The 10,440-nt window shown below is 33.1% G+C and overlaps 1 protein-coding gene and 1 long non-coding RNA gene across 2 annotated transcripts in view; both read left to right on the top strand.

Annotated features, from left to right (window-relative positions):
* The window catches only part of LOC144850212 (TWiK family of potassium channels protein 7-like), a 49,602-nt gene extending 48,866 nt beyond the window's left edge, over positions 1-736 (top strand). Inside the window, exon 3 of the transcript XR_013614056.1 lies at positions 726-736. The gene's annotated coding sequence lies outside the window, so the exon portion shown is untranslated. The remainder of the gene's footprint in view (positions 1-725) is intronic.
* A 115-nt stretch (positions 737-851) lies between these two features.
* On the top strand, positions 852-2,001 carry LOC144850216 (uncharacterized). The gene is made up of 2 exons (XR_013614058.1): positions 852-1,586; positions 1,756-2,001. It is a non-coding gene; the product is annotated as an uncharacterized LOC144850216 (long non-coding RNA).
* Positions 2,002-10,440: the final 8,439 nt, after the last annotated feature.

Here is a 10,440-nt window from a genome sequence, read left to right as displayed (position 1 = left end):
TACTACTTTACCATGTGAATTGCTGTAAATTTCATTGCTTTTTACGATTAATTTGAAGATTATTTTATATGAACGTTACGAAATATTGTTGTTATTACAATAACGTGTTAAAATAGCAGAGAAAACATTGCGCCAAAGATGCAGATATGGCTAACACACAAAAACGTATGAGGCCACAGGGAAAAACGGAATTGCAAAACGAAAACGCGACCAAAGATGCAAACAGAGCCACAAGCGAAAACTGAACCACAAATTCAAACCGATCCACAGACAAAAACGCCTCGAAGGAAAAGGGAGTTACAACTGCGGAGTTAAACAAGAAAACGGGCAACAAATAAAAACGAACGGAGCAACAAACAAACAAAAACGGGATCTCAAATAAAAATACGGCCGCAAACGGAAACACGGCCACAAATAAAAACAGTCTCAAACAAATACGGAGCCACCTCCTCCGCCGCGCCGCCGCCGCACGTGTAAAGGCCAATTACACAACAGACGGACGAGGGAGATTCTACATTGGAGATAGGCAGTTTGCTGCAGCACGTCGCTGAGGATATGCCCTACATATATTGCATTTTCCTTGAGGTATTGCCTGTACCATTTGTTCGTGGGTATTTGTTTTCCACTGTAATTTCGCATATAAGTCTGATTACAGTATTGTGTGTGCGACGAAGAGGAACGCGACAGCAGCAAAGATTGTTTAATGCTGCCGTGTGTGTTTCGAGGAACGGGTGCTGTATGATGTAGGCCTACCCCTCGGCCTACTACAGGAAGGCTTGTGTGGGCAGGGCTTAACGTCTAAGAAACCTAGTCTAGGCTAGGCTGTCTTTTCAATTCATTAATGGTATTTTTTAACTTATGTAGCCTAGCCTAGGCCTGGTTAATTAATGTTGAGCCTAGGGGTCTAGCTACGCCCTCTAGCTAGCTAGCTAGGCCTATACTATAGTGTAGCCCTACTAGCTAGAATAGAAGAGTGTAGCAGTAGTAGTAAGTAGGCCTAGTAGTAGCAGGTAGGCGCGCCCAGCCCAACCTACTATACTACTACTACTAGGCGGGATGAAGCAAGCACCTAGTAATAATAATACTCTTCTAGGCCTACCCTACAGACAGACTTTTTTTAGAATAGAAGTCATACTAATTTACACACAATATCAACCGTTAGTGTTTTACGATATATTAATTATTATACAATGTCAAGAAGTAAATGCCAGCTAACATTATATTTATTAATCAATGTTATACATGTACATTTTAATTTATACATTTTTACAATTTAATGTAAAAATACTCTGATTAGGTTTATTCCAAAACTGATGACCAGCGTCCTCTGTTATATTAATTATTAATTATGGTATAATATTCATATTATCATACTCGTCAGAACAAGTGCATAGGTGTGTTATTTGTATACATGTTGCAGACTTCTAATCTATATAGAATATTTTATTTTATGATTTTTTTTCTTTTTACCGTAGGATAATAAAAATCAGCTGTACCAAAACACTTTCATGACCTTGATTGAACTTGCAGTTGATAATGCCGTAAGGGCTTGTGATTTTAGCCAAGAAATTCAAATACATTTTCAGGTAAATGGATTTATATAATCAAAATGTCCTACAATAAAACCTGGTGAATAAGAATGTTTAGTTTTATTTATATGATATTAAGAGAAACTGTGGCTGATATAATACTTTTGTTTTTTGGTGCTCAATCTAGTTCCTGGTTGACATTTAATATTTGTTTGTTTCTTTTTAGAGTGTATGGTAGCTGAATTATTTTGTCTTGCATAGCTTGTTGGCTCCTCAACAAACTGCAGCATCTGTTGAAAACAAATTTGCAATGATACAAAATATTAAGGTGCAAGATGTTATATATTCATCTATTACTCTACAGTATTATTTAATCGGGTCAATTTATGTACAGTATCTTTTATTCACATATTATAAATATTAATATAACGCACTATCAAGGAAAAGTTAAGCAGTTTATTTTATTTTTTTTTTATTTATTTTTCCATGTGATGAACACTAATAAAATCAAGCTTATTTGAGCAATTGAATGCTATTTAATTAAACAGCATTCAATAGCATAATTGCATTCAATTACGTAATTTCTGTGATTTTCCCCGAGAGCGTGTTTTTAATTAAACAGCATTCAATTGCTTAAATAGACTTGGTTTTATCTTGTTTGACTTTACTTTAGTTCTATGTGATGAACACTAATAATTTCATTCAATAAAAATAAATTTAAAGGTACAGTTACGTAATTTCTGTGATTTTCCTTGAGAGCGTGTTTTTTAATTAAACAGCATTCAATTGCTTAAATAGACTTGATTTTTTTCTTGTTTGAGTTTACTATAGTTCCATGTGATGAACACTAATAATTTCATTCAATAAAAATAAATTTAAAGGTACAGTTACGTAATTTCTGTGATTTTCCTTGAGAGCGTGTTTTTTAATTAAACAGCATTCAATTGCTTAAATAGACCTGATTTTTTCTTGTTTGAGTTTACTTTAGTTCCATGTGATGAACACTAATAATTTCATTCAATAAAAATAAATTTAAAGGTACAGTTACGTAATTTCTAAAATTTTCCTTGAGAGCGAGTTTTTTAATTAAACAGCATTCAATTGCTTAAATAGACCTGATTTTTTCTTTTTTAACTTTACTTTAGTTCCATGTGATGAACACTAATAATTTCATTCAATAAAAATAAATTTAAAGGTACAGTTACGTAATTTCTGTGATTTTCCTTGAGAGCGAGTTTTTTAATTAAACAGCATTCAATTGCTTAAATAGACCTGCTTTTTTTCTTGTTTAACTTTACTTTAGTTCCATGTGATGAACACTAATAATTTCATTTAATAAAAATAAATTTAAAGGTACAGTTACGTAATTTCTGTGATTTTCCTTGAGAGCGAGTTTTTTAATTAAACAGCATTATATTGCTTAAATAGACATGATTTTTTCTTGTTTAACTTTACTTTAGTTCCATGTGATGAACACTAATAATTTCATTCAATAAAAATAAATTTAAAGGTACAGTTACGTAATTTCTGTGATTTTCCTTGAGAGCGAGTTTTTTAATTAAACAGCATTCAATTGCTTAAATAGACCTGATTTTTTCTTTTTTAACTTTACTTTAGTTCCAAGTGATGAACACCAATAATTTCATTCAATAAAAATAAATTTAAAGGTACAGTTACGTAATTTCTGTGATTTTCCTTGAGAGCGAGTTTTTTAATTAAACAGCATTCAATTGCTTAAATAGACCTGATTTTATCTTGTTTAACTTTACTTTAGTTCCATGTGATGAACACTAATAATTTCATTCAATAAAAATAAATTTAAAGGTACAGTTACGTAATTTCTGTGATTTTCCTTGAGAGCGAGTTTTTTAATTAAACAGCATTCAATTGCTTAAATAGACCTGATTTTTCTTGTTTGAGTTTACTTTAGTTCCATGTGATGAACACTAATAATTTCATTCAATAAAAATAAATTTAAAGGTACAGTTACGTAATTTCTGTGATTTTCCTTGAGAGCGAGTTTTTTAATTAAACAGCATTCAATTGCTTAAATAGACATGATTTTTTCTTGTTTGAGTTTACTTTAGTTCCATGTGATGAACACTAATAATTTCATTCAATAAAAATAAATTTAAAGGTACAGTTACGTAATTTATGTGATTTTCCTTGAGAGCGAGTTTTTTAATTAAACAGCATTCAATTGCTTAAATAGACCTGATTTTTTCTTGTTTGAGTTTACTTTAGTTCCATGTGATAAACACTAATAATTTCATTCAATAAAAATAAATTTAAAAGTACAGTTACGTAATTTCTGAGATTTTCCTTGAGAGCGAGTTTTTTAATTAAACAGCATTCAATTGCTTAAATAGACCTGATTTTATCTTGTTTGACTTTACTTTATAAATAAATTTAAAGGTACAGTTATGCAATTTCTGTGATTTTTCCCTGAGAGCGTGTTTTTTAGTTAAATAGCATTCAATTCAAATCCCCATTTTGTAACCTTGAGTGCGGGTCCATTTAAACAAGCTGGGCAAGCTGTAAATTTTATTAATCTACTATGTATGTATGCATATTGTTTACTAATTGAATTTTAACCCTAAATAACACTGTATAAGTAAGTCTTTTATAAAATTTCAGTGGTTAGAGGTTCATATTTATTATTAGGATTTTTACAGGCACATTTAAAAATAGATTAGAAAAATATGGTATAAGCAGAATTATATCATCAATAAGAATATACAAAAGGAGCGGCGTGACGGGAAGAGACCAACCGGTGAAAAAGTACCTTTAGAGCGGTCAGAACACAATTACAAATTTATAAGTTTATTTTTGATTAATTATTGTTATATATATATATATAGGCCTATTACAAAGTGTTATTAAATTTGACGACATTTAGAGCATCGGCAACCAAAGAAACGCTCGACTGAAAATTAACTTTATCCGATTTTTATTTTACATCGGCCGGGTTTAACGCTAAACCGCCTGTCCTATTCTATTCTGAATTGTACCACCAATAACACATGCTATCAAAGTGTAAGATAAGACAAAAAAATTTCTCAGCACCAAATTTTTGGTTTGGCGGTATAAGGTACGACATTACATAATATTCAATAGTTTTGTAATTAATCGATACCATTAATTCCAACAAACAAATGGTAGGGCTACTTAAAATTATTTATGTGGTCCATAGTTACCAACCGTCTCACATCGTTCGGGACAGCCGCATTTCAAGTGTTTTTTAATGAAACACGCGTTTAAACCTAAGTAGGCCTATAATACGATGCGTTAATATTTTTTATCACAATTTGAGAGGAAAATGCATTCAAATTAATTGGTATATTTTAAAAGTATAGAACATTATACGAGTAGGCCTATTTATATTATTACACCACACTCAATAAAATACGTAATATCAGGGGAACGTTACAATTAATGTGTCCGTGGTCGCTCGCCGTGACGAGGATGGGCTTATAACCATGCGTTTGTCATGATCGCAATATTACACATGACATGTGTGCGTTTATGAAAGGTAAACTCAATTTTCTTGCTATTGGATGGTGGATCAGTTCAATTTTTACACTCCAAAAAATGTTTTTTAATAAAATAATTTCAAGAATCAGCATGCTGAAAAACGTTGAATTATAGATTAACAAAAAAAGAGTAACATACAATCTAATAATATTTGCATCGCTTACCGTACCGGAATACAAGAGGTGCCATTCATCATGAATTTTACGTGCGAGAGTAATATTTCCGGCCATAGGAGTGCCAGTGAACTAAATTTGTTTCCGTCGCAAGCCGTGTTCGATCACAAAACCAAAAATAGTCTGTCCCGCATTTTAAATCTCTCAGGTTGGTAAATATGGTGGTCATCGTTAAATTGGTTATTACAACAATTAAATACTTAATTAAATACAATAAAACGAACTCGCTCTAAAAATAACAGAAATTGCATATTTAACTTGGGACTTTGTTTATGTTTAATTCTAGGTTTGTTATATTGGAACAAAATTAGAGCAGTAAAAAAAGAGCATGCTAAAAAGATGAATCTGTCATTGAGTAAGATGAAAATTAAATTGAATTAAAACCGATATTCTTAATAATCATACTTAGAGATGCAAATCATCAAAATAATATTTATATGAAATGTAAACACTTTTATAGCCTATGCATGTACGCTTGTGCCATGTTATGCTTTTAAAAAATTATCCAGTATAGTATGACCCGTGTCGGGTATTTTCTTTTTAATACCCTCGATGGAAAATTCCCTTGATCATTTTTTATATTTATTAATTTATATCTCCATCTTTTGACCTCGTGTTATTTCTTATTAAGTGTTATTTCTTATTAATTGTATATGGCAATTGAAATAAAACCTTAAATCATACTACAGAAGTACACCGTAGTTTATCAAAGTAGAAGTGCGAAATAAAACACGAAAGAGAAAAAAAAAAAACTTTACAGTAGGTTTCTACAATATACAGCAAATAGTATCTTTGAATACAGTTAAAAATCCATGGAATAAAATATATAGAGGGCAGCAATGAGGAAATCATTTGTATATACTATACTGTACCTGCAGTTTTTCAATATTTATTATAAATTTGACCGCAATTACCCACAGTAAAATGGAATAGCCCGTGCTATTCTTTAACAGGCAATACCTCAAGCCAAATACAATATATGTATGCCTCACTCTCAGCGACGTGCTGCAGCAAACCGCAATTGACATTGGACAAGCCACGCGGTTTTTCCCGCTTTCCGTTATTTACCGCGCGATCGTCTGCTGTGTAAATTGGCCTTAATGCGTCAAATGAATAGTGTGCAGCTGATAAGCTGAAAGGAAACTTTTAATTTAATGTATTGTAAGTGATTCGATAACAAAATATTCATTGTCTCAAAAAGAAACACCGCCAATAATTCGTTCTAAGAGTAGTTTTTTCACAATTAGTTCGGAAATGAGATAACGACACAAGGCCCTTTTAATGAGACACTAGGTTTATTAATGTTTTTACAGTGACAATGTCAAGTCGAACATATTGTTGCATTTAATATTATTAGTGTCGAGTGTTACATAACTTTCGTAATATTCATTTTACGATGTAAATGAGAATTATCATAAACTATTGATTTTGGATTTATCTAAAATTACAAGTAGCTTAAAAGAGCACTTTGAATTACTACCATTGAGGAGGTTAATTTGAAGAAGATTATTGAGAATGCGTGAGCAGCAATGAAGACAATCCAATCCAAAAAGTATTTTATAAAATAAATAATAAGCTACAAAATAATAGTTTCACCTCCTCTGCCCATTATACTTTTTTTCTGATTTTTTTATTAAGTTCCGGGTTCTTGCATCTAAGCTTTACCGTTTAAGAATTTGTTTGGTAAGGGCTGCTGTTAGAAAACACGATATACCAGACTGTTTATTGTCGCCAGGGGAGATACAGCGGTGATACAACAGTGAACTAAAGCCTTGTCTACACTATATATCAAACGTTATGTGAAGAAAAAAAATGTGATGTGCCCATATATGGACATATGATGATGTCATATCACTACCATATTTATTTTTGATTTTATTTTTTGGTCAAACTAGTTTGATAGTAATAGACAGAGCTTAAAGGTACATTTTTTGAATGTAGCAATCTTCGGGTCCAACACGACTATGTGATCGACCACTCTTTACAACTCATTAACCAGTAGAGGGCCTACCTATGATTGGGTACCTCACGTCTATGGTTTCATTTAGAGACAGTATAAATGATAACATTCAATCAAAATATAACACCCGTAATTGCTTGGTTACAACTTGAGCGTACGCAATGACGTAGGCGCTTGCGTTGCGCTTACGTCATTGTGTGCGTCTAATGCAGGCGTGTAGCTGGGTAAATGTGAGTACTCTTGTGTAATGTGAGTGTATTAGCAATAGGCCTATATATAGAAAAGAACATTCAAATACAACTATGAGAAAGTTCCAATTTACGTCAAACTACTCGAACTTTTTTGTTTAGCCTTGTCTACACTATCAAACTTGACAACAAAAATGCCCACATTTGGACATTATGATGTCATAGTACTATCATATTTGTACAAATCACTTTCATATTTGGGCACATCACACTTTTTCGTCACATAAAGTTTGATATTGTAGACAGAGCTTTAGGCCAATAGAATAAAGAATATAGTTAATTTACGAATTAAGGTTTGATTCACATTGTACATTAAGATCGATTGTACCATATGGCCTACTCGAATGTTATTAGAAACTGAGAAATGGAGATATAGGCCTACTTAATTCAGGAATAAAAGGTAGGCTTAGATTCTTCACATTATTGTACGGTTCAATTGTACCATAGGGCCTACTACTCGAATGTTTTGTTCTAACGGAAACTTACATTTAAGCGCAAAAAGTACATTATTCAACATAGATATATTTCTGGATAAAACCCATTAACTTAAAATGAATGTTACTAGTCGTCAGCAAAATCGATATAAATGTTCAGCTTATAAATCAATAGTTATAGATCCCACAGTTACTTATTGGCGTTTGAACAGCTTTATTTTGACAGATGACGGGAAGAGACTTACGATAATAGTATAAGTGTTACAGTATAACCAGCGGGTGAAATATGCAGAGGCCTAAATTCGGTACTCTACTCACTTCTTATATTTGTAGCAAAAAATCTTTATCTTTCACAAATTCCGCGCTCTCAGCCGATATCCGCACTTATATTTTTATATTATTTGTTTATAGTATCAATAGGCCTAAAGAATATCGTAATGTATACCATGCTTGGGCGTGTATTTCTCGTTATTTCCACAGATAAATGCATTGCCTTTGCGCGTACGTTCAAACGATGAAGCCGCGCGCGCCGGCTATATTGTACGCACCTGACACGCGCGCGTCGGCGCAAACAGGGATGATACAAAGGAGTTAGCTGCTCACGTCACACGACTAAAAATTAATATACTGGGAAATTCAAGTATTGAGTAGAGAGTACACACAGCGAGGTAGTATCTACGAGAACAATTACGGAAGATTGTTACTCGATCAAAAATGATTTGAGTTGTGTACAGGAAGGAAGTTGTCGGATTTCTGATTGAAACGACGACTTCGAGGTTTGTCTCGATTAATCCTCGATCCCGCAAGCACTGCTAATACTAATGGTTTATACGTGATACTTCAAGAATGTATATCGCGCACGTAGCCTACAAGTTAACGTATGATCATATCCTACAAAACATTTAGATGTTTTTGCGGCCAACTGTCTATATATTAATCGAAGATGATCGAACGCAGATAACAAAATATTTGCAATACGCAACCGTCGTCGTGGACGATCGATGCGCTGAGACAATCAGGGCAATTCGGCAATTTCCGTGTCTATAGCACATAGGCCTTCGAGCGTCAACAAAGACGAATTACCAACACAGTTTATTTCGTTACAATTCCCATTATCAACACGTACGCTTCAGTAACATTATTATTAGGGTTATTTTTATTGATTGCTCGTTTTTAACTTATGTGAAACAGAACAACTCAAAGTAACGTCGATTTTTTACGTTATACATTTATAAGGTTTATTGCAAATAGTTTGATTTCGCGAGGAACATCATTGCACAATGCATGATGGGAAGGGTTTGGGAGCAAAACGTCACGCGGCGCGTAAGTACAAACAACAAATCACGTACGCACGCGTCGTGACGTTTTCTCCCAAAGCCTTCCCACCATGCGTCGCGCGATCGGTAATTACGATAAACCTTATTATTATAGATCCTTCTCTATTGTTATTTTAATGCCGTATTATAATAATTCCTAGTACATGATAAATTCGATTCACGTCATAAAAGTTTATTAATGATGAAACTAATAAACCTCGTCTTTAAAATCCCGTTACCATGGTGAGTACGCGTAAATGGCGTCGATAAACCATTTTTCTTTGATGTATAACTTTTAATGATTCCTATTAATTTTTGCAGATGAAACAAAAATCGAAATTAATTGATTAAGCAAACTGGCCGCGACTTTTCTTACAACAGGTTTTGAATTATTATTTTTCATTTCTTCTAATAAATATTGATAAATGGTACGGTATTGTAATGTCTAAAGATTAATGAGTAATTAGGATTCCAGCCGAATCCGTACTTTAATTGTGAAATGCGCAGCAGTGAGAACACTATTAAGAATCGTACTTTTTAAGAATACATTTTAGTTAGACGTGTCCATACGTCAATGAATAACGTTTCCATACGTAACGTAACGTAACATGCCGCATTAAGGTTTTCACTAGAGACGAAACATAAGGACGTAACGCAACGTAAGTGATTTGACCAATCACACGCGATGAAATATTCCAACTGTCGCTTGTCATTGGTCAACTCGCTTACGCTGCGTTACGTCTTGTGTTGCGAATCTAATGGGAACCAAGATTTAGTTTAGCTCTTTAATTATTTATTTCGGTAACCTTTTAAGTAGGAGAACTGTTTAATGAAATGAAAATGTACAATGATTATCTGTCTAGTGATGAATGTTGCTGCACCACGTGATAACGAATAATTGGATTGAACGGTAAATCAATTTCTACTAATTCAACTAACATGTTAAAAGCATTGCGTTGAAATGGCCACCTTATTTATAATGTGTAGACAGGTGCCGGATGTATTGATATTATTTAATACACAAATGGATGAAGTCATAATGACATCGTACGCATGACAGTAGTATGCCAAAAAGTTTCTAACCACGTGATCTGGACTTTGGAGGAGACAGTCATGTTCCCGAACATTTCCCCCAAAACATCAAATCTCCCGCTAAGTATAAACTTTGAGAAACAACTTATATTTGTATTCGTTTCAGTCTTAAGCCTTGTCTACACTATCAAACTTTATGTGACAAAAAAATGTG

Source organism: Antedon bifida, chromosome 8 (assembly GCF_963402885.1).
Source record: "Antedon bifida chromosome 8, ecAntBifi1.1, whole genome shotgun sequence".
Taxonomy (NCBI): domain Eukaryota; kingdom Metazoa; phylum Echinodermata; class Crinoidea; order Comatulida; family Antedonidae; genus Antedon; species Antedon bifida.
This window is presented reverse-complemented; position numbering and strand designations above follow the sequence as displayed.